The 27,996-nt window shown below is 34.9% G+C and overlaps 1 non-coding gene across 1 annotated transcript; it reads left to right on the top strand.

Annotated features, from left to right (window-relative positions):
• Nucleotides 1–12,503: 12,503 nt before the first annotated feature.
• On the top strand, nt 12,504–12,633 carry LOC126033269 (small nucleolar RNA SNORA22). The gene has a single exon (XR_007504379.1). It is a non-coding gene; the product is annotated as a small nucleolar RNA SNORA22 (small nucleolar RNA).
• Nucleotides 12,634–27,996: the final 15,363 nt, after the last annotated feature.

The following is a 27,996-nucleotide window of genomic DNA, read 5'->3' as shown; positions in this document are numbered from 1 at the left end:
TTTCCTGAGAAGCATATCAATATAGTGATTATTTATGATTAGTTTTTGAAATTTTAAAATTTTATCCTCATTTTTGATTTTTTAATTTAACTAAATTGTGTTTAATTGTGAAGACTTTCTCACAAGTACTACTATTTGGCCATGCCATTAAACCTTGTAATATAAATTTTTTTGTAAATTCTTATTATTATTTAAATATTTTGCATTCATAAATTTTATAGCTATTTCTTCTGGAACTTGTTTAATATGAATGCATAATATTTTATTTTTATTCGTTGTTCTCTACAATAATAATTTTTTATCTATTCTTGAGACTTCCTGACTTACCTAGCCAGTCACATTAATCTCATCATTTTTTATTTAGCTGTATTCACTTAGCTTTTTTGACCACTCCATTGAGTTTAATGTTGTAAAATTGTAACTCTTAAAATAATTGATTTTTGTTTATTACTCTCAATATTATTAATTTAAAGGACCTCTTAATGATAGCTTATTTCAATTAAATACCTTGGTTTAGATGAGCACAGAAAATAATTGGTGCATACTACATACACATATATGGAAGAGCAGAAAATAATAATAAAGAGAATGATGCCCTAGATTCAGTCTAATGATCACATTATACATGCTTACCTACTCTGCTACCTTAGGCAATGCTTTTCTTTTATTTTCTTATTTTTAACACCAGGCTGTATTTTGGGATTATTTCTCAGTGATAACTCCCAGCTTTTTTCTGAAGATTATATGGCATGCTGGGGATCAAGCCCAGTTTATTTGTGCAATGAAAATGCCCTACGGACTGTAATATTCTCTTTCCAGTCTAAGTTTTTCTTTACTTTTCTCTTCACTAATTTCCATACATATATGAGACTGCTAAAAGTACTAAATTTATTGGTGAATGACAAATAAATAAATTGACATATATAGCATTCAAAATAGAAAATAATAAAAATTTAGTATTTGAATATTATTGATTGCTAGAACAAGTAGGAACAAAAGGGAAGATTAGGTACACAGCCTGGTGGAAAAAAGGAACTGGTGAGTATGGAATTTCACAGAACAGTGTCTGATACCTGGATCACTGAGATCCTGCCTGGAAATTTAGATTAACAGATAATCCAGTTGATATAGCAACCGGGACAGAATTTTTCATCATTCTTTCTCCTTTTTAATAACCACATTTCTTGAAACAAAATAAATAAATGCCAGAGAGATAGCACAGCAGTGTTTGCCTTGCAAGCAGCCAATTCTGGACCAAAGGTGGTTGGTTCAAATCTCGGTGTCCCATATGAGTCCCCCGTGCCTGCTGGGTGTGACCCAAAAACCAAAAATAAATAAATAAATAAATGAATAAATAAATAAATAAATAAATGCTTACCCACTGACCTTTCCCTCTTATTAAAAGAGAATAAAAGGGGAAAGTTTTCTGCCTTCCTCTGGAATCTTTCTTCAGGAGACCCTTGTTATTCAGAATATCATTCAAAATATTCCTGGACTTCTGAATTTGTCCATGTGATCTATAGTCTATTTTCAATATCAACAGTTTGAGGATAAGAACCTGAGTAAATAAACCTTCTACAACAATGTTAATTGGGATCAGTAGTAGATTTTTTTTTTTTTTGGTGTTTTGATTAGGTGCTACATTGGTGGTGCTCAGGGTTTATCCTGTTCAGACTTTGGGGACCATAATGGCATGTGAGGAAACAAACTAGGTTTCTGCTGTGTGCTAGGCAAGGCTCTCCCCACTCATCCACATCTCTGGGCCCTCTGAAATTTTAAAACATTAAAAAATGAGTATTTTGTAGACTAGAAAAAAATCTGGCACACCATAGTGTCTCCCAACACCATCACAAATGTTCCCAGAACACAAAGCCAGGAGTAAACCTGACTTTAGCACAGGTTGTGACACTAAAACAAAACAAGAAAACAAATAAAATGTACATTACTATTTTCAGCAAACAGTTATATTATTCCATGTCAATAAAAATATTTTGCTGCTTTCAAATTTAAGATTTCCATGTCCTTGAACATATGCATTTCCTTGCTTGTTTCTATGAGGAATCCCCTGTTCTCTCTTGAACATGTATTCATGTCCTTCCTTCTATTCCCCTCACCTCTTTCTAAGGAAATGTAATAATGATCTAGCTTTATTAAAAAGAAATATAAACAAATAGAAAGATTTCTTGCAAACTTGGGCGGATTATGCAAAATGCTCAATCTACAAAGGTCAACTTGGGTCCTAAACTAAAAGTGGTGAACTATTAAATGGCAATAAAACATAATTCAAAACAGATATCTTTCCTGGCCTCCTTAGTATAACTGTAATAAGGTTTAGCTCCTAAGAGTCCTCACATTGAAAATTTTATCTAGAGCCATTTGTCTAGTTAATTGTTTTTATTCAAAAGGACAATAAAACTTCCCTTATCACTAAGAGGGGATAGTGTTACAGTCAGGAGTATTTCTAGGTTAAACTCTCCAGTTATCTCAGGACAACTGGAGCTTCTATTTTTATGGATATTTGCATGTCAAGGAACAATGAAGTAAGGGAAAGTAAGATGCATGTTTAGGCGAGAGGAAAAAAAGGGATCAAAAGATTATATGGTTTTAGGAAAGATTTTATTTATATTAAAGAACCAGTATTAGAACTTGGTGGCAGGAAAAAAGTCATTTTTAATTATTTTCTTTTTTTGCAATGAATAAAGTAAGATAATTTCTTTATCCCTCATCTATAAATTTTCTAATTGTTTTTATAAAAGGTATGACCAGACTCTACCCTATCGCTGGAAGGATAATGGCTAGAGAAACAAATGGGAATGTAGGTAGACTTTTAATATGTAAAATAAAGTATTTTATAGGAATTACAGAAGAGCTTTGAAAATGAGAATTATACACACACAGGGTAAAATGGCAAGAAAAATAGTATAAAATACTAAATAAACTTATAATGCACTATTATCCACATTTATGGAATTTATTTTTCCATCAAGTTAAAATAGTATTATTTACACTCCAATAAGACACATTAGTGATCTCAATAATTTATTTATTATTTTTTTGTTTTGTTTTTGTTTTGGGCCACACCATTTAATGCTCAGGGGTTACTCCTGGCTATGCCCACAGAAATCTCCCCTGGCTTGGGGGACCATATGGGATGCTGGCGGATCAAATCATGGTCCATCCTAGGCTAGCACTTGCAAGGCAAACACCTTACTTCTAGTGCCACCACTCTGGCCCCTCAATAATTTCTTTCTTTCTTTCTTTCTTTCTTTCTTTCTTTCTTTCTTTCTTTCTTTCTTTCTTTCTTTCTTTCTTTCTTTCTTTCTTTCTTTCTTTCTTTCTTTCTTTCTTTCTTTCTCTCTTTCTTCTCTCTTTCTCTCTTTCTCTCTTTCTCTCTTTCTCTCTTTCTCTCTCTCTCTCTTCTTTCTCTCTTTTCTCTCTTTCTCTCTTTCTCTTCTTTCTTTCTTTCTTTTTCTTTTTCTTCTTCTTTCTTTCTTTCTTTCTTTCTTTCTTTCTTTCTTTTCTTTCTTTCTTTCTTTCTTTCTTTCTTTCTTTTTTCCTTTTCCTTCCTTCCTTTCTTCCTTCCTTACTTCCCTTCCTTCCTTCCTTCCTTCCTTCCTTCCTTCCTTCCTTCCTTCTTTCTTTCTTTCTTTCTTTCTTTCTTTCTTTCTTTCTTTCTTTCTTTCTTTCTTTCTTTCTTTCTTTCTTTCTTTCTTTCTTTCTTTCTTTTTCTTTCTCTCTCTCTTTCTTCTTTCTTTCTCTCTCTTTCTTTCTTTCCTTTAGTTCTCTCTTCTCTCTTTTTCTCTCTTCTCTCTTTTTCTCTCTTCTCTTTCTTTCTTTCTTTCTTTCTTTCTTTCTTTCTTTCTTTCTCTCTATTTCTTTCTTTCTTTCTTTCTTTTTCTTTCTTTCTTTCTTTCTTTCTTTCTTTCTTTCTTTCTTTCTTTCTTTCTTTCTTTCTTTCTTTCTTTCTTTCTTTCCTTCTTTCCTTTTTTTAGTTTTTTTGCCACACCCATTTGATGATAAGGGGTTCCTTCTGGCTAAGCACTGAAAAATTGCCCCTGGCTTAGGGGGACCATATGGGACGCCTGGGGATCAAACCGCGGTCCTTCCTTGGCTAGTGCTTGCAAGGCAGACACTTTACCTCTAGCGCCACCTCACTGGCCCCAATAATTTATTTCTTAACATTCTAATTTCTAATAGTTTAGGGGAGATTATACAGCAGGTAATATAATTGCCCTGAGCCTAATTCACATAGATTTCATCTTGGCTTCTGAGATGTTTTTCTGAATAGGAGAATTCTCTGAATTCTTTTTTTTTATTTAAAAAACAATTATTTTTTATTTAAAAATAAATTCACAGTTATTTTCCTGTATCTTAAGCTTTTCAAAATTATCTTGCAATAAAATATCCTTCACAGAAAGACAAAAGTCAATTGTAGTACATACAACACTAATTGGTTCCCCTTAATGATGAGGTGAGTTATGCTTTGGACTAGCTTGTATGTGATCCTAATAATTTGTTCCAGATGATCTGTGCTATTTATCTTCATAACTCATTGGTTAAAATAAGTCATATGTTCCTCACAACTACACTGCAAGAATACTTAAAAGTTGATATTTTTAAGTAGAGTAATTCCTGAAATGTAGTACATTGTAAAATAATCATAAAACAGAAAGAATAGCACTTATAAAAAGGAACAGAGAGAAGAAAAACACTCAAAAATTTTATCTGTAATACATTTCTTATAGAGTAACTAAAAAAAGAGCCACATTTGAATTAAATAGCACTACTAGATCTCTGGGCACACAATTGAGATGTGTGATAAAAGTGATGTTACTTTGGAACCTGCAGAATTGAAATGAGGGTAAGCAAACGCTTTGCTTCTCAAGATATTTTAAACTAGAGGAAACCAAAAATATGAATCATCCATCATTCTGTTTTAACCAAACTTTTTATAGGCTTGTGATAAACTGTATGACCTTACTGTTGTTTGTACTTTCAATTCTTTGACTCTGTGAACTTGTTTAATCATCTTCCCTTAATGCTCATGAGATGAGAAAAATAAATGTCTATCACTATTCTTTGATTTTTCACATTCAGTTGCAGAATATATTACATTGCTAAAGTATAGTTTATTATGAGCTTCTAGACTTAATGTTTAGTTTCTTGATGTGTGTGTGTTGTCTGTGTGCACTCACATGTGTTCTTATTTTTAAATCATGTGCCTGACTTTTAGTTAATCTTTGATCATTGTTTTGGGAATAATATAAACACTTGATAGAAATGGCATTTCAATTATGAACTCTTGACAATAGCACTAATTCAATTTATGAAATGGTACTAAGAAATAAATGGGTGATCAAGTGGGAGTGCATTAGGAAAGTCATAATGTTTAATCCCAGAAAGCATCTTTTCTAAATGGCTTCATCTCTTAGCAAACATCAGAAGTTGTTCTGATATTATTAGCAAGCTAATAAATCTATGAGTCAGTCAACTTTCTAGAAGTCAATGCTTTAAAAATATTTATGGTAAGGTACTGTCTTAATAAGTTGTTCCAGTTCTTGGTGCATAAAACATCTTACTTAAAAACAAATTTACCCAAGGTCCAGCTGAAGAGATAGCACAGCAGGTGGGGATATTTACCATGCATACAATCTTGCATGGCTTCACTTTTTTTTTTTGCACAGAATATAGTCCTTTCCTCACATGAATTAGTCTTTTTTAATGACAGAATCAGGAGTAAATTTTGAGAGCCATCAGGTGTGGCATTGGGTTTAAAAGACAAAAACCAACATAAACATAAGTAAAATGTTTCATATATTTCACATTTATGTACACCTATAGTTCAAGTTAATGCAAAATTTAAATAAGCAGATTATAAGTTTCCTCCTCAAAGCTGAAAGAACTCATAGTTAAAACTAAATTTATAAGGTAGCCATACTGGGGGATTTTTAAGTTAAGAAAGTGCTGTTAAAAGACACAAAATTTCTGGAGAACTAATATATAGCACATTGAGTATTATGGAAAATTTCATTACTTTTTTCAAAATGGTTAAGTAACAAAATATTAAATGATCTGTGTCTTATAAAGATATAACTATTATATGGTATGATATGGGTAATAATTTTGCCAGGGGAGTAATTACATTATAATATGTTTCAAATAACATATGCCACAGACATGTATTCAATCTCCTGTAACAATTTTATCTCTATTAAAAATTGATAAAGGTCATAATACACTGACTTCTTATATAGCTTCTTTAAAACTTAGAAAAAGAATGTGGGGGCCAGAGTGATAGAAAGTAGGGTTGCAGACCCGGGAAAGATCCAGTTTTGATCCAGGGCATCCATTTGATCTCCTGGGCTTGCCAGGAGCAATTTCTGAGCACAGAGCCATAAGTAACCCCTGAGCTCTACTGGCTGTGACCTCAAAACAAAACAAAATGTATCAAGAAAATTAAATAAAAAGAAAGAGAATGTACATGATATATGAAAGGAAAATCTCCAAATCAAGACCAATATCATCATTATGCCTTTGCACAACAAAGGTAAATTATATTATTAATGCCAAAGTACTAATAAAAGAAAATGTAACTTAAAGTTCTGAAGTACTATTTAACTACTTTTTGAAAGGATATTCATAGGCTTATAATGATAATTCTGTTAAATGGCTAAAGTTTTGAAGTCAGTAACACATACTATTAGTGTTAGAGCATTTGCCTTGCACCTCAGCCAATCCAGGGACTAATGGTGGTTTGAAATCCCGGCATCCCATATGATCCGCAGAGCCTGCCAGAGTGATTTCAGAGTGCAGAGCCAGGAGAAACCCTGAGTAACCCAGGTGTAACCCAAACAATTAGCTGCATTTATAGTCTACCTTTAGTGTAAACAATTAAAAATTCCTGTCTTAAAATTTAATATTACATAAATATCAAACTACTGTATATATGGATATTTTAAATATCTGTAAGCTATTGAAGTTGATAACCTTAATGTTTCTATAATGTTAGATTGATTTGAGGGGTAGTAGTTTTTTTGTCCATACCCAGCTGTGCTCAGGGCTTATTCCTGTGTCTGTGCCGTGGAATCTTTCCCAGAGAGGTTTAAGGATCATATGTAGTTCAAAGATGGAACTGGGTGGTTATATCCAAGAGCAAAGTAAATGCCTTCTGGGTGGTCCTATCCAAGAGCAAAGTAAATGCCTTATCTGCTGTCCTATTGGTCTAATTTGCCTAAGTAACATATCACTGTTTTAAACTCTTCGCAATAACTTATTCCAATTTCTAATGCATTAGGAAAATTAGCTTATGGCACAATATGGTCTTTGATATTTTTATGTTTTTTATTCTTCTCTGGACTAAAACAGGGTCAATCAACTCACTTTCTCTAGGTGATTGACTACATTCTTTCCTTTTCAGCTTTATTTTCCTCATTCAGTTTGGCCATCACAAACAGAAAAAGTGAAAACATTTTTTTCCATTGTAGTGGAAAAAACCACATCGTGGCTCAATACACATTCAAATATTCTTTTCTCCATGAAGATGGCTGTGTAATCACTCAGGAAATTCCAAAAATAATAATAATAATTAATAGCATGTGTGCCTACGAATAGCACACCAACTATTTTTCTCACTTCGTTATTGCTTAAAGATCTCTTTTGAGTTTAGTTTTGTATAAGCAATTTAAAATAATCCTATTCATGCTTATACTAAAAAAAAAAAACAAAAACAAAACCGAAAAACTAGAGATTGGTGTGATTGCACAGCGAGTAAGGGCTTTTGCCTTGCAGGTAGCTGACCTGGGTTTGATTTTCCAACACGTCCAGAGCCAGTGAGGAGTCATTTCTGAGTGCAGAGCCAGAAGTAACCTTGAGTGTCCCCTGGTGTGAGCCCCTAAAAACAAGCTAAAGAAATCTACTGTGTATCTGAACCAGATTTGCTATTGTTTGTTCATTTTCTGACTATGATATTTTGAAGGAAACATTTTCGGAACAATCTTCATTTTTTCTAGGCATTGAAAAAATTTTGATTGATCTGTACCAGGGAAATAGCACTTAGTTCAACACCACCAAGAATTCCAAAGACTTATTCACTCATTAACATAGCTTATACCCATACTGGAAAAGGATGTTAAAATTTACAATAAATGATCTATAGGAAGTTATCAGATATACCTTGATCTTGAAAGAAACAGAATTTGTATTCAGAAAGGTAACTGAAATTCTTAAAACAAAGAAACTTGATACTCTAGCACCAACTCGGATTCTTCCTCAGATCTTTTTTTTCAATTTTCCATCTCTATGGATTTTCCAATTTTATGTGTTTTCATATAACATTCACGCTTACAGTATTTGTCCTTTGATACCTGGCCTAATTTATTAACATAATTTCAAGATTCACAATAAATATCCAAGTTTTCCTTTTATTTATATTTTTGTTGTTGTTGTTGTTGTTTGGAGATGACATTGAGCAGTAATCAGAACAAAAAAGAAATGCTGGTGATTAAACACAGATCTTTATATATGCATGGAAGTTTATCAGTTGAATTAAACATATGGTTCAAAATTACAGTATATTTTGGAGCTGAGGAGATATTATAGCTATTGGGTGCTTTGCTTGTAAGTAGATAATCTGGGTTTGATCAGTCACCACATTGTCCTAAGAGCCTCATCAGGAGAGATTTCTATGGTCATTACCAGAAATAGCTTCTGAGCATCACTGAATGTGGCTCTAAAATAAAGAAAAACAATGTTTTGAAGACCAATATCTCATTTTATGTACATATCTTATTTGATTTACCCATTCTATTTTTTTTTTGTTTTTGGGCCACACCCGTTTGACGCTCAGGGGTTACTCCTGGCTATGTGCTCAGAAATCGCCCCTGGCTTGGGGGGACCATATGGGACGCCGGGGGATCGAACCGCGGTCCTTCCTTGGCTAGCGCTTGCAAGGCAGACACCTTACCTCCAGCGCCACCTACCCGGCCCCAACCCATTCTATTTTTTAAATTTTATTTTTGCTACAGATATAAATTATTCTAAAAGTATATAAGTTTCTGGTTTACTATATCAGGTATATGCCCAGAAGTTAGGTAACAAAATTATCAAATATTTAATTTTTGAGGCAACTGCAGTTTATATTCCTATTCTCATTTGCATGAGTAATGAATTCTGTTTTTCTAATCTTAACAATATTTTTTAATTTATTAAAACGCACAGACACACCTTTTGGGGGCTGTATAATTATACAGTGTAGTCTGTAGCACATTTGATTTGGACATAAACGGTTAGGATTCAATCCATGGCATAACAATTGGTCCCCTGAGTACTACCAGTAGCAATAATTGAGCTCAGAGCCCAGAGTAAGCCCTAAACATAGGTAAGTGTGGGGAAAAAATAAAATAAATAAGTAAAACACAACACACACAAATCACCCTTTTGGAAGAGACATAGACATAGTGTTGGGGACTGACTTGTTTGAGGCCATTTTGCTGTTCTTTCTGCCATATTCCAGCTTTTCACCTAAAAGCTATTTTGCAGTCTTGCTGTAAGTTTTTGAGCTATAGAGAAAGGAATGTGCAACTGTAGATATAATTAACTCTAGCCCGGAGGAGAGCAACACTGTCCAGTACCGTTATCAGAAACTAGGCCTCACTCCTTAAGACCACATTTCGGAGTGAACTAGGCTATTATCAATAAATGTATGCTACATTGTCTGTTCAAGATCACTGAGGCAAGCACATCTTGCACCAGCTCCTGATGGTCAAGCAATTAGGAATGCAGCTAGAAGGACACTAGAAATTTCCATGGAAACAGCACGTTCATCATAGCTTGAAGGTCATACAGCCCCCCTAGCCCGCTGCCCACTTCCTTATTTAGAGAATGCCTAACTTTCTTTGTTCCTTGAAACCTGAAATATATTCTTGCCTTGTATGGGCCTTCGCGCCAAAAGTATGACTGACATCACCTTTGTACTGCCCCCTTCTCCTTCATTATATAAGAAGGAGCTGTAGCCCTATAAAGGTACCCTTGAACAGTGAGACGCTGCCTTGGGTCTTTATTATTAACCTCTTTCAGATTTTTTACAGGTGTGGTTGCTCTTCTACTCAGCAAAATAGGAGTGCGGTTGTCTGGGAAGCCTTTCCAGCTAATTCCTGCTGGCCGGGTCCCCCCTGGGGGGGCTTCAGGACACCGCATTTTGGCGCCCAACGCTGGGCACGAAGATCACCGCCACACCCCGAATGACTACGGGTCGGCGAGTCCGGAGCTGTTTCATAAATCGCAGGAAATTACCCCATCCGGGTAAGCGTTGAAACGAGTTAGCCTTAATCAAATATTTAAACTGCAGTTTTTTCAGTCGTTCTGATCACCGCCCCTGATTGGCTCTTGGGGCTTCGCCCGTTGGCTTCACTTCCATGGGTGTTTCGTTGAGTATTGAACTTAAATTCATTAAATATATACAGTCTGAGTTGAAAGCCAGACATATAGAGGTTACCAAAAAAGATATTTGTAATTTTTTAATGTTTGTTCATGATGTTTACCAGAAATCTAGTGTTCCTGGGCTCCCTCTCGCTCTGACTCTGTCTCTCAGTTTCCTTCCTCTTCTAACCCTTCATCTTTACTTCTGCCGCTGCACCCTCTGTGCAAAATCCTAAACAGCCCTTCACTTCCCTAGCTTCAGCTCCGTCCCTGTTTCACCACCCTCCCCTCCTTAGCCAGCAATTGCAACAATACAAAGCCTTTAATTGGAAAAGCCTCAAAGAGCCGTTTCAAGCCGTAACCTCCTATGGCCCCCAAGCCCCTTACACGCTCTCCTGCTTAGAATCTAAAAGCTGAACTCTTTGTCTCTTGGGAAGTTAACTTTTTTTTTTCCGCTGCAAAGCCCTTGCAGATAGGCAGGAATCCTGATCTCTAAGCTCTTATAGCTGGCCTCGCCTCTTTTCATACCTTAAAGGTACAGCACACTTTCCAGGTCCCAGCTTGCCAACATGGCTCTTGCTGCCCTCTGTGCCTGGAAGTCGCTCCCCAGAGCCGGCATTCCAGCAGCTCCCCCACACCGGCAACAAACTGTTGCTGCTTTCTCCCTCCCCCCCCCCCCTTTTTCTGACTTAAGCTCCCAACTCACCACAATTACATCCATGGTCTCTCACCTCTCTAACAAACTTGATAATGCTCTTAGCTCAAAAACCAGTGCTACCTTTCCTGTCTTTCTCCCTAATGGAGAAAGTCTTCCCACCCCCCCCCCCCCTGCTCAGCAGCCTCCGCAGCTACCTTCTCAAACGCCTCCCACTGATCCCCCGCACCCCAGGGGAAAAATTCTAACTGCCCAAGACGCTCAGTCCCTAACCATGGCAGATTCCCTCCTCTCACCGCTCCCCCTCTTAAAGCTATAGATATGAAGCTACTTGGCCACATTAAAAATCTTAAACAAATCTTAAGCCTTCAAAAACAGGCTGCTTCTCTTAATTCACAAGTTTCTGCCCTTCAGGCTTTCCCCCGCCCTCCTAAATCTATAGCTGTCTGTCCTTTGCCCACTGAATTCCACGGCCAAGTCCCCCCTCTTGAGAATTCAAAGAAACAAACTATAAAAGTCAGGCTGAGTGCCATAAAACAGAAACTGCTGCAGTGCCTACAAAAAATTCTAAGGGCACAGTGAGTAGGATAATTACAAAGTATCATCTGCTAAGCCATAAAACCTTGCGATATCTACACTTTGCTGTTAAAACTTCTGAGCCTAATGTACCTTTTACTCAGGACAATTTTGCTCAAACCAGCCCTCAGCCTCCTTCAGCCTCTTTCCTGCCAGCCTTGGGAAACAGCCAGCTCAGGCCCTGCCACTCCCACTTTAAGCCTTCCATTTCACCTTGAAATACCCAATCTTTGTTATTCGAAAGAAATCTAAAAAGTAGCATCTCTTGTATATTCTCAAATCAATTAATAAAACCATGATCCCCATGGTGCTTTTGCAACCCAGACTCCCCTCTTCGGTTGCCATTCCCTCTAATTCCAATAAATTAGTAATTAATCTTAAAAGATTGCTTTTTTTTTTTCTTCTCTATATCATTACACCCTGCTGACTGTAAATAATTTGCCTCTAGCCTTCCTGCTGTTAACTGTGCTGGCCCCTCCCCGAGTTATCAGTGAAAAACTCTGCTTCACCTTGTCAGCCCTACACTTCGTCAAATATGTGTTATTAGGTTTAGTGCATTAAGTGGTGTAAAGTAATTATTAAAACATTAAAAAGCAACAGGAAGATAAGGGCAATAAACTTTTTTTTTCCATGCCTCTCAGAAAATTTTAGAGCAAGGTCATAATTCTGTCACTTTACAGATAACAAAATGTTGGTAAAAGAAAAACTTCTTTGTGTTTTAAAATCCAAACGAACACAAAACTGTTAAATTTAAATCTTATATTTCTATTAAAAGTTTTATTTTAATTTTTAAAGTATTTACAAAATTATGTGAAAAATAATGTGGTTAGCCTTTTTAAACAATATAGTTAATTTAATGCACAGTGAACACCTAGGTGTGCTTTATAGTACCCTTAGTTTTAACTTTGTGCTACAGCAATGGTTGTTCTTTATTTCTGCATTGAAAGAACTATTATTTTAAGTGCATTCAAAATATCAGCACATTATACAAATCTGTATATTTGTGTCGCAGTGAAAAAATAATATAAATGAAAAATATATTATATATAATTTTATAAGTAATATATAAAAGTAACTAAACTTTATAAGCAAATTAACTAGTATTAAATATAATTTTAGTCTTAAGTTCTAGGTGTGTAAATGCATCAGATGTCTTTAACTATATTTTATAATAATCTAAGCATTTAGTTAATTTGGTATATAATATTTTTTACAAATTATTCACTTAAAGTCTTCATAGTAAAAACAGTTGTTTGTTTTTTAAAAAATCAGTTTTTATACCTTTAATAATCATAGTTCATGCTATTGTGTTTAATCATAAAAATTTTAACACTTTATTGCAGCTGTCTTACTGTTCTACTGCAAAACCAATTTAAAGAAAACCTATTCATTTACAGCAAATCATTTCATACTTCCAAGTAGAGACTCCTTCTACAGTGCTCATTAACCATTTTACTTAATGTTTTAAACTTCAAATTAAAGTTGTTTTAAAAATGTTTTGTGTTAAATCTAAACCTTAAAATTTATTTTCAGCAAAGTTCCACTCCATCTACATTAAGTACTTCTCAACACTAAAAAAGTTTTTCTACAAAATTTTTTTTTCTCTTCTTCTCACAAACATGTTAGCTAAATATTTAAAAGCGCTTGTCAATTTTTTATAAATAAGTCTTAAATCAATCCTTTTGTCTGTTTATGTGTCTGTTGTGATGAATGAAAGTGGCCACAAGTGTAAAATGTTGTGTTTAGTGTTGTTTTGTTTTGTCTGTTTATTTGTTATCTCTACATTTTATAATAATACAATTTTTAAAGCCTTATCCATTTTTTAAATTTCAATTAATTTTTTCAACCTGGTTCAGTCTGGTCAGTTCACAGACTGGCATCTTACAACTAAAAATCATGTGTTAAAAATTATGTATTAAGCTAGCTTTGTCCTTCTAAGAACATGGCGGAGGGTGTGGAGAATGGCAAACCCCAGATTTCTCAATGGCCATCGGGGATAACTTTTCCCTGGAGAATTTCTGGACTTTGCAGTCACCTGGCTTTCCTGCTATGTGTAAGTTCAAGCCTATAGAATATGTATTTATGGCTAAAAAATAGCATCCAGCTTTAACATAATAACTAGAAGTTTAAGAAAAATCCTTTATATTCAGTTTAAAAAAATTTTTTTTAATTAGCAATTGTTAATTATAAATTTTCTTTTATGCCAAAGTCTAACAGAGGTCAAATAACATTCCCGTGGTATTCAAAAATAACTAGTGTAATGTAAATTGCTAATGTTTTCTGCCTGTATACCCAAGCCAAAAAACTAAGTAAATTCTTAATTTTTATATGAAGTAACCATTTTGCCTCCTGCCAAGCTGTTTTCTTATAAACCTCCTGCTAGACGCCATTCCTGCAAACCTGTTTCTAACTGACTCCACCTTTGACAATGCTGAATTAGACACTCTGCCTAGCTGCCTTGGATGCCCACCGATGCCACCAACAACCTCCATCCTCTCTACCTCCATCCCTTGGCCGGTCTTGCAAGTCGACCTTTGTGCCCTAGCCATGGGTGCAAGCCTATACTGGGGCACCTCCAATTTCCGCCTGCCTCAACCTCGTGCTGTTGACCCCGATGACTATTACTCCCCTGCTAGCGGTGGCTGCAACTCTGTTATTCGCCGTGATGTACTACGCCACCCCTTCACCACCTTCTACGTCTGCCCTGGTCACCACCGGCCCCGTTCCAGCGACTATAAGTGTGGCGCTCATAACCAACACTTTTGCGCCTCCTGGGGCTGTGAAACCACCGGAACTGCTTATTGGAAACCCTCTTCCTCCTGGGACTTCATCACCGTTTCACGCCCCCCAACTCCTCCTTTTCTGAACTGTGATGCATCCTCTGCTACCCGTGGTTGGTGTAACCCCCTCATCATCGAATTTACTGCTGCTGGACGTCAGCATCACTGGACTCAACCCGTACAATGGGGACTCAGACTTTACGTTAGGCGTACCGACCCTGGACTTCTTTTTTCCCTCCGTTTACTTAAACAGTTGCCGAATTCTCACCCCCTCGCCGTTGGTCCTAACACTTTTTTTCATCCTCATTCAGGTCCATCACACATGCCTTCTCCTCCTCCTCCTCTTCCATCTGCATCTTCTTCTCTCAGACAACTCACTATGCCTTCAGGTCCTTCTCCGTCCTCTCAGGTTATTCTCAATCTCATAAATGCTTCTGCTCTTGCCCTTACAGATCCTGCCTATGAAAGATGTTGGCTTTGTTTTTCTCCTCAACCTCCTTTCTATGAAGGTGTTGCAGTGTTTGGCAACCTTTCCTCTACCTCCAGCCCCTCTGACCTCCGTTGGAATACACAACCTCAACATGGCATTACAGTCGGTCAAGTCGTAGGCTCTGGCCTCTGCATTAAGCCTAACGACTCCCTGCTTCCTAGCCAATTACTTGACGTGTGCAACGAAACTATTGACATCTACAATTCTTCCTCCTCACAACCCTATCTGTTAGCCCCCAACGGTACTTATTTTGCCTGTGCTTCTGGCCTTACTCCTTTCATCATTTGTTCCTCTTTTCTCCTTTCACATGATTACTGTATTCTCGTTATTCTCATTCCAAAAATCACCATTCACTCAGAACATATCTTTCCCTCTCCTGCCACCTCACCCTATTCCTATTCTTCTCAATCCCTTTCTCGACAACGCCGTGAGCCCTTCACCTCCGTTACACTTGCAGTGCTCCTTGCAGTTGGCGCTACTGGCGCTGGCACTGGTATCTACTCTCTTGTATCCTCTCAATCCAATTTCCGCACTCTTACTCAAGCAGTGGAACAAGACATTAATGAAATCATAAATTGGTCTGCAATTTCTCACAGATACTGTTAGTTCCCTTGCTGATGTTGTTCTCCAAAATCGTCGTGCTTTAGATTTTGCCCTTATGAAAGAGGGGGGAGTCTGTGTAGCCCTTAAGGAACAATGTTGTATTTTTAAAGACAAAACTGGTTTAGTTAGAGATAGCGTTCAACATATTGGTGATGGTATAAAAGATTTTGAAAAACATTTCGATGAAGAACAAGGTTGGTACCAGGATTGGTTTTTCTCTTCCCCTTGGCTCCACACAATCTTGTCCACCGTTGTGGGCCCTCTTATTAGCCTTATGCTGCTCTTTTCTCTTGGCCCATGGATTTTCCGCAAAATCACTGCCTTTATTAAGAACCAGGTAGATGAAAAGGCAAAAACCTCTATTCAGGTTAACTACCAGCGTCTAACCCCGCGTGACTCCTGTGAAAACTTGGCTTTAGTCACCAAGCCGCTTTTCCAGCCACTAAGTTTCCAGGAGATAGAGCGCATAGCTAACAGACGGAGCTCGCTCCGGCACTTGTGCTCTCGGCTGTGGAGACACCTACGACGGGATTAGCAAGGTCCCAGTTAGGGCACGGCCCTAAAAGGCTACAACGCATAATTCGGATCTCTGCGCGCAACCATGGCGTCTGTGGCCACCTGTTAAATGCGGCTTTGGCCGTGTCCGACCTGGTCAAACCTTGTAGCCTAAGACACGGTTCTACCACCCGCTCACGACTTTCCTTCTTTTATTAGAAGAGAAAGGGGGAGATGTTGGGGACTGACTTGTTTGAGGCCATTTTGCTGTTCTTTCTGCCATATTCCAGCTTTTCACCTAAAAGCTATTTTGCAGTCTTGCTGTAAGTTTTTGAGCTATAGAGAAAGGAATGTGCAACTGTAGATATAATTAACTCTAGCCCGGAGGAGAGCAACACTGTCCAGTACCGTTATCAGAAACTAGGCCTCACTCCTTAAGACCACATTTCGGAGTGAACTAGGCTATTATCAATAAATGTATGCTACATTGTCTGTTCAAGATCACTGAGGCAAGCACATCTTGCACCAGCTCCTGATGGTCAAGCAATTAGGAATGCAGCTAGAAGGACACTAGAAATTTCCATGGAAACAGCACGTTCATCATAGCTTGAAGGTCATACAGCCCCCCTAGCCCGCTGCCCACTTCCTTATTTAGAGAATGCCTAACTTTCTTTGTTCCTTGAAACCTGAAATATATTCTTGCCTTGTATGGGCCTTCGCGCCAAAAGTATGACTGACATCACCTTTGTACTGCCCCCTTCTCCTTCATTATATAAGAAGGAGCTGTAGCCCTATAAAGGTACCCTTGAACAGTGAGACGCTGCCTTGGGTCTTTATTATTAACCTCTTTCAGATTTTTTACAGGTGTGGTTGCTCTTCTACTCAGCAAAATAGGAGTGCGGTTGTCTGGGAAGCCTTTCCAGCTAATTCCTGCTGGCCGGGTCCCCCCTGGGGGGGCTTCAGGACACCGCAACATAGTAGCTAGAATCTGTATTTTCTTAACAATAGAGATACTATATTTTTATCTTTTGAAACCAAGTTCCTGCTGGGGTTAACTTGACACATAGAAACTGCATTAGGCAAAAATAAAATGACTCACTGTTTTTAGGGGTTATTTTATGGAAGAAATAAATTCTGTCACAACTTTGGTACAGAAAAATAATAAGTAGAAACTCACTCAGAGCAACTGTTCATTTCTGCTTGCTACTTTTATGCAATATAAAAACAGCAGAATATATCTAATACTAGTGATCCTCTGTAACTTTTCTTTCCTGTAAGCATATATGGAAAAACTTAAAAGATAATTATTAGGGGGACAAGATGTTCTATGGATTTCAAGGCCTCTGTCCAGAGATTCACTTACTGTATTAATAACAAAATGCAAACAAATGTGTGCAAATGCCTCTTTTCATATAAATAACCTCCCTCTGAAAAGGATATGGGATAGTGGTAGAACATTGCAGGTAACATCCTTGTACTCAGAAGTACTATGAAAATATTTTCCTTCTCATAAAGCAAATACTACAGACTTTTGTTTCATGCCTCATCAATCCACGGGACCAGGCTTGTCATCATTTTTATCTCCTTTTCCATCTATATATTTTTATTAAAGAAATGACTATTCAGCTTTTTAGCTGTTTCATGTCTTTTATTATATTGCATTCTAAGTGATTTATAAAAGAATTTGTATGGATATTCTAATGATAAATAACATGAATTATAAATTTTAAAAATGGTTTATTAAAACTTATGAGTTTTAATACTTTTGCTACTAATTCTCAAATAAAAGCTATTGAGGAAAGCATAGTTATTATCTTAATAAAATTGAATAGTGTGGCATTTGCAATGAGTCTCTACCATTGGCCAAATAAACAGATGCAAATTCAATAAGCGATTAGATAAAATTAAAACATTTCTGCACCTCAACAGAAGTGATAACTAGGACATATCAAGACCTAGAGATTAGTAGAATATATTATTCACCAATATGTTAAAACATTGGTCAAATCTATCCACAATAAAAGAGCCACATTTAAAAAATAACAGAAAAGTGATAAACAATTTAACAAAAGACTTATGGCAAATAGTTGCATACAAAGTGTTATTTATATATCAGCAGGAAAAGGAAATCAAAATAATAGATTTTTCTCTATACAGTTATATTGACACATATCAAAATGACCAAACAAACAATGTTGTCATGGATATGGGAGGAAGAAAATGGATATGTGTGCATATATATACATATACTTTATAAATATATAGATACTTATATTTAAATGATTTTCTCTATAATCAATAAAATGATATAGATTTTACACACATGTTAACCATTAGATCATCATTTTTAATAGCTCTAATTCAGGGTAGTGTTGGCCACACTTTCTATAATATCTGTGCTCAGTAGTCACTCCAAACAAAAACATAATCAATTTCAGGGCTAAAACCAGTACTGGCTTTATGCAAGTCAAGCAACTTGACCCTGATTTCTCCAACCCCTAGGTTAGATATATTACACACTTTAAAAATAACTCAGGATTTTACTATAAATCAGGAATATTTTTTCTAGTCCTTGCTTCAATAAAATATGAAAAAATATGAAAAAAAGAGTTTTATTTTTGGCTCTGCCATAGAAGCTTGATTTTTCTAGTCTTCTTAAAGAATTAATTTATAAGAATGTTTCAGGCCCATCTAGAAGCCACCTTCCAGTGGTTCCAGAAAAATAATTTTGCTTTTAATGGAAAAATGTAATTATTACTTGTTCAGATACCTCTATTTTTTATATTTTTTGAGAGAAATATATATCAAAAAGTATTAAAGTCTCTGGCACCTTTCATCACTGTTATTAGGAAAGGGGTTGATATCCCATAAATGATTTTAAGTGTGATTAGAATCAAAACATGATTTCTTCATATATTTTGATAGTTCATATATTTTATTTCACATGCAATGAATATATTGTTATTTTACAGGTTTGTGAGTTGTTCATCTGGTGAAATATTGGCGTCTATTATATAAATTTATATTTTAAATTGTACTTTATTTTATAATGTTTTTTTATTTAAATAAACTTATAAATAGGAAAGTTTCTTGAATTCTTTTAATGTTACTCAAATCAATTCAAAGTTATCTGCTAAGGGATTGCCTAATATCAAACAATTAAGAAGACACAGATACAGATTTTTTGTCTTGTAAAAATTATTATATAAATGAAAATTCTAAACAAAGTTTAGTTAAACAAGTAGTAAAAATTATCTCATGAAGCAGAAATAACTTCAATTATTTTTTGTTTAATGATACTATATTCTGTAATACTCCATGTAAGTGATATAGTTAATATGGTTCTTTGGGTATATGGTGAAAGTTAGATATTGAGATTTATGTAATTCAGAAAGATTGCCTCATTTTCTCTTCCACCTAACTGAGAAAAGAAACTACTGAAAAACCAGTCTTGTGAAAATGATAACTGATGTCATGGAAAATAAATAGGTTGAAAACAGCTTGATAGTTAAAAGCTTTAAGTGATTCCTCTGCTCAGCCCTCTGTGGGATGCTCTCCTCATTCAATGACTAGATGGACTCATCTGCTGTGCACCACTTAATGCAATTTGAATTAGAAAATGCTTTGATTAGATAGGAGGCAAGATGTAAAGGATGAGAAGCCATTCTTATTCCTTTTCACGAAGCTTGAACATATATGAGCACTAAGATGTAAATTGACTGCTTTTTAGACTTAGTAAAATTTAAAGAGTGGATAAATTGCAGTCTCTTTTCATTAGGGATGACATTTTAGGTTATTTTTCTGGAAGCAAAGTAACAATTTAAATAGGCCCAGACTAGTTTGGCTTAGTTATTCATTTCAGCAAAGTATATTGTTGTCACTATTGATAGGAATGAATTTCTAGCTAATCATTCAGTGTTCAGAAAAGGTGACAGTATAATACCCAGAGAGAAAGAGAGTGTGCTTTGTTATCATTATTGGAAAACTTAAGCAAATTTAAATTCTACTTTATATTATTCCATATTAAACTTAAACTCTTGATGTATACAGACTTACAATTAGTATAACACTGGTAGATAATACACTATCAGTTCATATGATCCTAAGAAGCATCAATGTTTATGGTGCTCTTACTATTAAAATAGAATTTGTATTACTTATTACAGGCTTAGTAAAAATTTGTCTTATTAGATCACATTTACTGATTCAGCATTAAGGGAACCGATAATATTTCCCTCTTTATTTAATAATATATTTTGGAGATAAAATATATGTCGACATATTCCAACATTTTTATAGAAATTATGAAAATTATAGAATTATGAAAATGTGAAGAAAAACCAAGGATTACAATACTTGTCACACGAAAGTAATATGAATAAATTAAGTAGACAAAAATAAAAAGGAAATGAAAAATATCTTATTTTGTCCTTAAACATATTGCTGTAGAGAATAAAGTGCACAGAGTTCTTGACCTGCACAAACATATGGGATGTTAGAATAAATTCTTATTACACCAGGTCTAAACACCTAGACACAGCCAGAAGTAAATTTTGAGCAGGGCAGTATGTGATTTCAACCATTCCCCTACAAAAACAAAACACATGAAGATGATTTATACCTTATTTATGTTGTGGATTAACAGGATAAATGCATAGTATTTAATTGTAGGTCATGAAATTTTGAACTGAATTGTGTGAAAATTTATAAATGTTGTAAGAAAATTAAAACTTCACTTAAACCAATGCATATCTTTTATCAAAAACTTGGAAGTTGAGTATTTATGAACATACCAAATTTGCTATTTAGAAATTATTATATATAGACTTTTTATTTTCAATACGCTTATGGAATTATTTTTAACAACATTGAAGATTATATAGATTACCATTGATTTTGGCAGCTTAACAAGGGTTTAGCAATGACTGATGATATGTAATATATATATATATAACTGTGACTTAGGGGAAAAATTAATGATCTCCAGAGACACTGAAATCTCACTGAACTCTTAAGCATGACTATAGACAATACTGTCTCTATCTCTCCACCTTGCAAAATGATCACTCTAAAAATAAAAAAAAGATAATAACAGCGGATAATAGTATTGGATCCATTGTTGAGCAATAGGATAATGGTTGCATGCATGCCTTCCACACAGTCACCCAGAGTTTGATCCCTGCATTCCCAATGGTCCCCAAAGTGGTCCCAAAATAAAACACAAAGTACTGGATCCAATGTGAAGTTGAGAATTTCTGATTTATTTGAATGGTGTAAACACTGTTCTCTCTGCAGTGCTCAGCAAAGAACCTAAAATAGTACAAAACTTAAATAAATATTGACCACACTTATTGCAATTACTTTTTCTAATCCTGAGAAATAGTCTTCAGACAACACCAAATAAACTTTCTGGAATATGTAGGTGAGGATTCCAGTACCATTGATGTCCACTTTTCCCAGCTCAGATCTCAATACCCAGCTGGGTTGACACTAGTAGGATTGGTGGAGGGCCATTAGCTTGAGCAAGTAGAATCATCGCTGCTCTCCAGATGTTTATTTTTCTCACAGAAGTAGGATGAAGTAGAATATCTCTCCATCTCTCTCTCTCCTCCCCATCTCTCTTATTCCATAAATAATTTATTCCAGATGTTCCACATCTGTGATTGGATAAATGGACTTTGGAAAGATGTCTACTAAATATTAAACTAGTAAAAAAGAATTCTGTGTCCTTAAAATAAAAAATCACTCATTGACCTTATAGTTCCTAATATTTATTCTCTGTAAGTGTAAAAACTAATAGCTCTATTACTGGCCTATAGTGTTGTCCTGAGGATATATTTATGTGACATGTGGACACACTAATCCATGACAAAACAAACATTTACTATCCATTCTTGCAATTATAATGGAAATAAAGTTGTGTGAACATTTCTGATTCTACAGTGTTATCTAGAAGGAATTAAAATATTTCTTCCTACTTTTTGAAAGCCATTCATCCAAAGAATAAGAATTAAAAATGAGGGCCCATAGCAGTGGTCCAAGTGGAAGGGTGTCTGCCTTGCATGCACTAACTTAGGATGGACTTCAGTTTGAATCCCCCCAGTGACCAATATGTTCCCCCAAACCAGGAGCCATTTTTGAATTCCTAGCCAGGGGCAATCCCTGAACACCACCAGTGTGGCTCTAAATGGAAAAAAAAAGAATTGAAAGTGAGTTTTTATATTAAAAATAAAACACATTAGATTCCCAGATGTCTCATAAACTGAACTATCTGGCACCCTCAAGTCATTTGACTAAAAGTTATAACTGGCTGAATCTGAATACAGGGATGTTGACCCTTCACAGTTGACTATGATCATCTGCCTCTCTCCTTATAAACTAGCTAGCCGCATAAGATTCTATTGCTTAAACTCACAAATCCTAAACTGACTATATTAATTATGCTTTGTAAAGAGAAGATAAAGTGCCACTAATTATTCTCTGTTCTGTTTCTAGAACATTTTCAAACTTCAAAAATAGAATGGTAAGAATAAACATTCAAGTATTTGAGGAAAAAGTATCTACAAGATCTGCAAATACTCCCTTTCTTGTTGGTTAATTCTCATAAAATATATTTTTACAGGAATGTTGAAAGGTAGGAATTACAACTTGATTCTAAGATTCAGGAGGTAATTGATGTGAGTGGGAAAAATATATCTTCCTGGAGTTAGACAATAGGAAATAGTGAAAGTGACTCATACTTTGACCAGAGGAACTTGATATGAAGAAGCAATACCAAATTACTCTTATGTCATTATTAGAGTATTATTTTAATGTAATTTTACTACAAATTTACTTTGTTAATCAACAAATAAATAGGTTTTATTGGGCGGGGAATTGGGACCACACCCAATGACACACAGGGATTACTCCTGGCTATGAGTTCAGAAATTGCTCCTGGCTTGGGGGACTATATGGGAAACCAGGGGATTGAACTATGGTCTGTTATAGGTTATCTACGTGCAAGGCAAATGCCCTACCACTTGCGTCACCACTCTAAAAGTAGATATCAAGATTACCTCAAATCAAAAATGCACTAAAATGTAACTTTTTCAACTATTTAAAAGAAAACCATATTCTTACATATTATAAATACATATACTATATAAAATATATTTACTTATGTAAGCAATGATAGGGTCAAAATGTTAAAAATAAGAACAACTGGATTTCATTTTAATTTAGTATAGAAAAACAAAAAATTAGACGGTTAGTAGCTATTTACAAGTAAGTCATTTTTTTAGAGAAAGTGGATGAACATATATAACTTTAACATCAAAGAATAGTTCTATCTTTAACACAAAAAATAATGCTCAGAAAACAGTATAAAATATGACAAAATATTCAAATTTCTAGATTTTTTATACTCAATTATTTATACATTTTAATAGCTAATATAATTTTGAATAAATTTGTATATACCTGTTCAAGCATGTGATGCAGGCTCAGCATCCAATTATAAACTATTAAAATAAAATATTACTTAAATATTTAATACTTTTGCTTAATAGATATTTATCTGAAGTTTTACTTGCTATTTTTAACAAATATATTATGATAATTTAATGAGAAAGCATGCTTAAAGGGTATACTTATTATAAAATTCTATGTAATATAAACTTTATAGATTTTATTCTGAAATGACAACGGACTTCTATTAAAATCTGTGTATGTAGTCAGTAATTTATTTTAATCTACACATTGTTAAATAATTTTTTTCACTTTCAGTTTTTTTAGTGACAATATCACTTGTGTCTATTAGGATAGAAATAAAGCCTATAAGGCCAAAACCAACCAGTATAAGGGTGCTTGTAGTATGTTAATATTGTACCTGTAATAAATATAGCATTTACATATTTTAAATCCAATTTGATCTCTATAATATAAGTAAGATATATATAATACCTAAAATATGACTAAGGAGTATGCAAAATTAAAGAGATAATAACACTATAACAGTTAGAAAATGGTGGGTGGAAAAAGTTAAATGATAGTTAAATAATGATATCTATATAGTCATCTTTTTATTTATCAATATATTTAATATCTTATATTGCTACATGCAGCAGGATAATTAGCTATGTAAAAAATAATGCTGCTTAATAAAATTATCTCAGGCCTCTTGGTAATGTTTTCTAAGTGATACCTTGGCATTTTTCTTTGCTATTAACACTCAAAAAAGGGAAAAGCACTAAATATGATTTAACACACTACCGAAAGTCTCTAGAGATATAAGAAATTGTGTGCTTCAGCAAGAAATAGATTCTTGCTTTCAGAATTTTTAAAGAAACAAAAAGTCTATTTCAAAGGGAAAAAAAAGAATGAATGAACATTGACCTAAAATGAGAAACAATATGGTTAGAAGTTCACCGTTCATGGGAAATATATATTAAAACAAATTTAGAATAGCAAAATATAAAATTAAATATAGTAGTAATTTAAGAATATTTTACGGTGCCGGAGAGATAGCATGGAGGTAAGGCATTTACCTTGCATGCGGAAGGACGGTGGTTTCAATCCCGGCATCCCATATGGTCCCCCAAGCCTGCCAGGAGCAATTTTTGTGTAGAGCCAGGAGTGACCCCTGAGCACTGCCCGGTGTGACCCAAAAAAGCCCCCCAATTAAAAAAAATTAGGGCCCAGAGAGATAGCACAGAGGCGTTTGCCTTGCAAGCAGCCAATCCAGGACCAAAGGTGGTTGGTTAGAATCCCGATGTCCCATATGGTCCCCCGTGCCTGCCAGGAGCTATTTCTGAGCAGACAGCCAGGAGTAACCCCTGAGCACCGCCAGGTGTAGCCCCCCCAAAAAAAACAAAAAAAATTAGAAAATTAAACAGGAATATTTTACTTAAATATACCTGTTTACACAATTTTTAATAGTAGGAGTCATGATGTTTTGCTCTTTTAATGATAAATAAATTACATTATTCAACTTGTTACTATAGATTAAAGATAATTTAAAATTAATTTTCTAGATCACCTTATATTTTACGCCAAAATTTTGCTGACTCTGTTCCCAATTGCATCATTTTAGTCTGTAAGTGGTCAGCAGATAATCTTTATGAAAATGATGGCAACATCAATTCACATACTTTTTAAAGCAAATGAGTTTCGTTTCTAATTATTTCTAAGTTGCAAATTGCAGATTTGGCTATAAGAATATTCACATGATCATTAAATGACAAAACTAAAGGAAGATGAAATGATATTCTAGAACTACTAAGTAATTTACAAAGAGCATTATGAGTTTTCATGAGTATATGTTCACATATTAGGTTCATCAAGCTCTGGACTGAAGAGTAATGAACTTCCCTTGCATGCATTAGACATGTGCTCAATTTCTTGCACCACATAGGGTCCCCTGAGCCCTACCTGGAATATCTCTGAGTTAAGAACCAGGAGTAAGCCCAGAGCATTTCCACATGAGGATCAAAAGAAAAACTAACTAAGGAGACAAATAATTTTGGTTTCTGGAAAAAAATAAAATGATGCTATGCAATTACGTTTTGCTGGTCCCAAACAATAACTGTCTTTGATTGTCAGAGATCTCAAAGGTATTCTCAAGAAATCTTACAAATTCTAATTACATCTCAGAGTCTGACCCTTAGGAATATAAATTTCTGAATATTTCTCTATTCTTTCCCTTTCTCACATTGTTTTTTATTGATTTTAATTCAAAATATCATAACATGCTACTCCCATATTTATGACATTTAAATATTATGTTTAATATTTTTCTCTGTTTAAATAACATTACCATTACCTCTGTTAACAGTATTGTTTGTAAGTACCCAGTGTAGCTTAATATAACTTCTTTGATAACACTTTAGCAATTACTTAAAATTTTTCTTTTAAGAAATATATTTATTTTATTTTATTTATGCAACTTGATTTTTGAAAAAAATTAGTAGCAGAGATACAGGCATGCGATGTAATAACACTGATAGCATCAATATCAAATTCCCTCCGTCAGTATTCCCAGTTTCTCTCCTTCTCAGGTGCCTGACAAATAACAAAGATTTTAAAATATTTAGTTCCAGATTGCAAAGATAAAAAGACTGGGAAATATTGAAAGAAATGATGAAGTAAAAAAAAAAAAAGAGGTAAAGGGAGAGTGATATACCATAGTATGTAAATGCTTGCTTACAATGCTTTGCCCAGACAATTTCAGATCACAGTCAGCCATCGGAAATATTCACTGAGGGCACAGCTCACTGAGGGCATAGCCATGAGTTAGTTCTGAGTACAGCTCACTTGTCCCATCACAAAATGAAAAAGAAAGAAAAAAAAAAGAGTGTAAAACAGGAGTCAACAAGTGCAAATTTGGGGCGCATTATAAATTGATATTTTAGATTTGTGGTTTATGTATGAGTTTACATCAAAAAACCATCGATACTGAAACATCAACCACAAATGACAATAATTATGACCCATTTTTGAACTGTAATTACTGTAATTTGGAGCACAACTATACAGTATTATTGACTCATGATTTTGATGTACAGGTATATCTCACCTTTATACCACAGAACGGATCAAAACTGGGCTGTTGCTCCTATAATATTACCAAATTCCTCCTTTCCTCATTCCCAACCATTTCTCTTTCTTTGACAATCTTTATATATATATATAATATATATGAATATATATGTATATGTATATATATTATGACACATAACTGTAATCACTTGATAACTTAATTTGCTTTAGAATGTATTTTGAGTTGACTCTACATAATTAAACCAATTTTTCTTGTTATAAATCCTAGTTATATTATTTAAAGAGATTTTTAAACTAAATTATTTCTCGCATTATGAGTACAGTAGTAGCAAACCAAACTCTAATTTTTAAATATTATGAGGTTATTAAATCAAAGGCAGTCAATTTCAAGAAATAACTAGATAAGTGATGTTCATCAATACACAGTTGATACTTTTTATATAGCTTTCCTTGAACTAGTGAAGTATATTCTTCAGCGCAGTGGCTATTAACCACTTTATATTTGGCAAAGAACTAGTCCCATTAACTTCTGTTTGAACTCTTAAAATAATTAATAGATTTGGGGCCGGGCGGTGGCGCTCGAGGTAAGGTGCCTGCCTTACCTGCGCTAGCCTAGGAGACGGACCGCGGTTCGATCCCCCGGCGTCCCATATGGTCCCCCAAGCCAGGAGCGACTTCTGAGCGCATAGCCAGGAGTAACCCCTGAGCGTCACCGGGTGTGGCCCAAAAACCAAAAAAAAAAAAAAAAAAAAAAAAAATAATTAATAGATTTTAAGTTATCTTTTCCAAAATTTTCTCAGTGGCTAATTTGATGCCTATCAAAATCTTTTTTTTTCTTGCATATTTATTTTTTGGAGGGTCACACCTGGCTATGCTCACAGCTTACCCTTGGCTCTACAAGCTGGATCACTTCTATTGAACTAAGAAACCCATAAGAGTTGTCAAAAATAAAAACTGGGCTGGCCAGAAGCAAGGCAAGAACCCTACTAGCTATACTAAAACTCTGACCTCTTAAAAATATGGTCCTCAGCACCATCAGGTGTGATCGCTAACTACAGAGTTAATAGTAATCCCTGAGCAATGCCAGTTGTGATTCAAAAACCAAAAATAGCATTATTAAAAAGTATTAATAATTTAAGGTATCACTGCTAATTGTGGGGGTTGCATACCCGATGACGCTCAGGGGTTACTCTTGTCTTTGTGCTCAGAAATACCTCCTGGCTTGGGCAACGTATTGGACTCCGGAGGATCAATCCATTTATGGTCCATCCTAGGTCAGCCATGTGCAGAGCAAATACCCTACCTTTTGTGCCACTGCTCCAGCCACATCATTGCTAATTTTTAATAGAATCCACTGATGATTAATTTTATAGAAGAATATTAGATATCCTAGAAAGTTTCTTAGACTATTGTTGATTTCATTGCTTATAAAAATTACACTA

This window comes from Suncus etruscus, chromosome 16 (genome assembly GCF_024139225.1).
Source record: "Suncus etruscus isolate mSunEtr1 chromosome 16, mSunEtr1.pri.cur, whole genome shotgun sequence".
NCBI lineage: Eukaryota > Metazoa > Chordata > Mammalia > Eulipotyphla > Soricidae > Suncus > Suncus etruscus.
The sequence above is the reverse complement of the archived record's forward strand: the minus strand, read 5'-3'. Positions and strand labels throughout refer to the sequence as shown.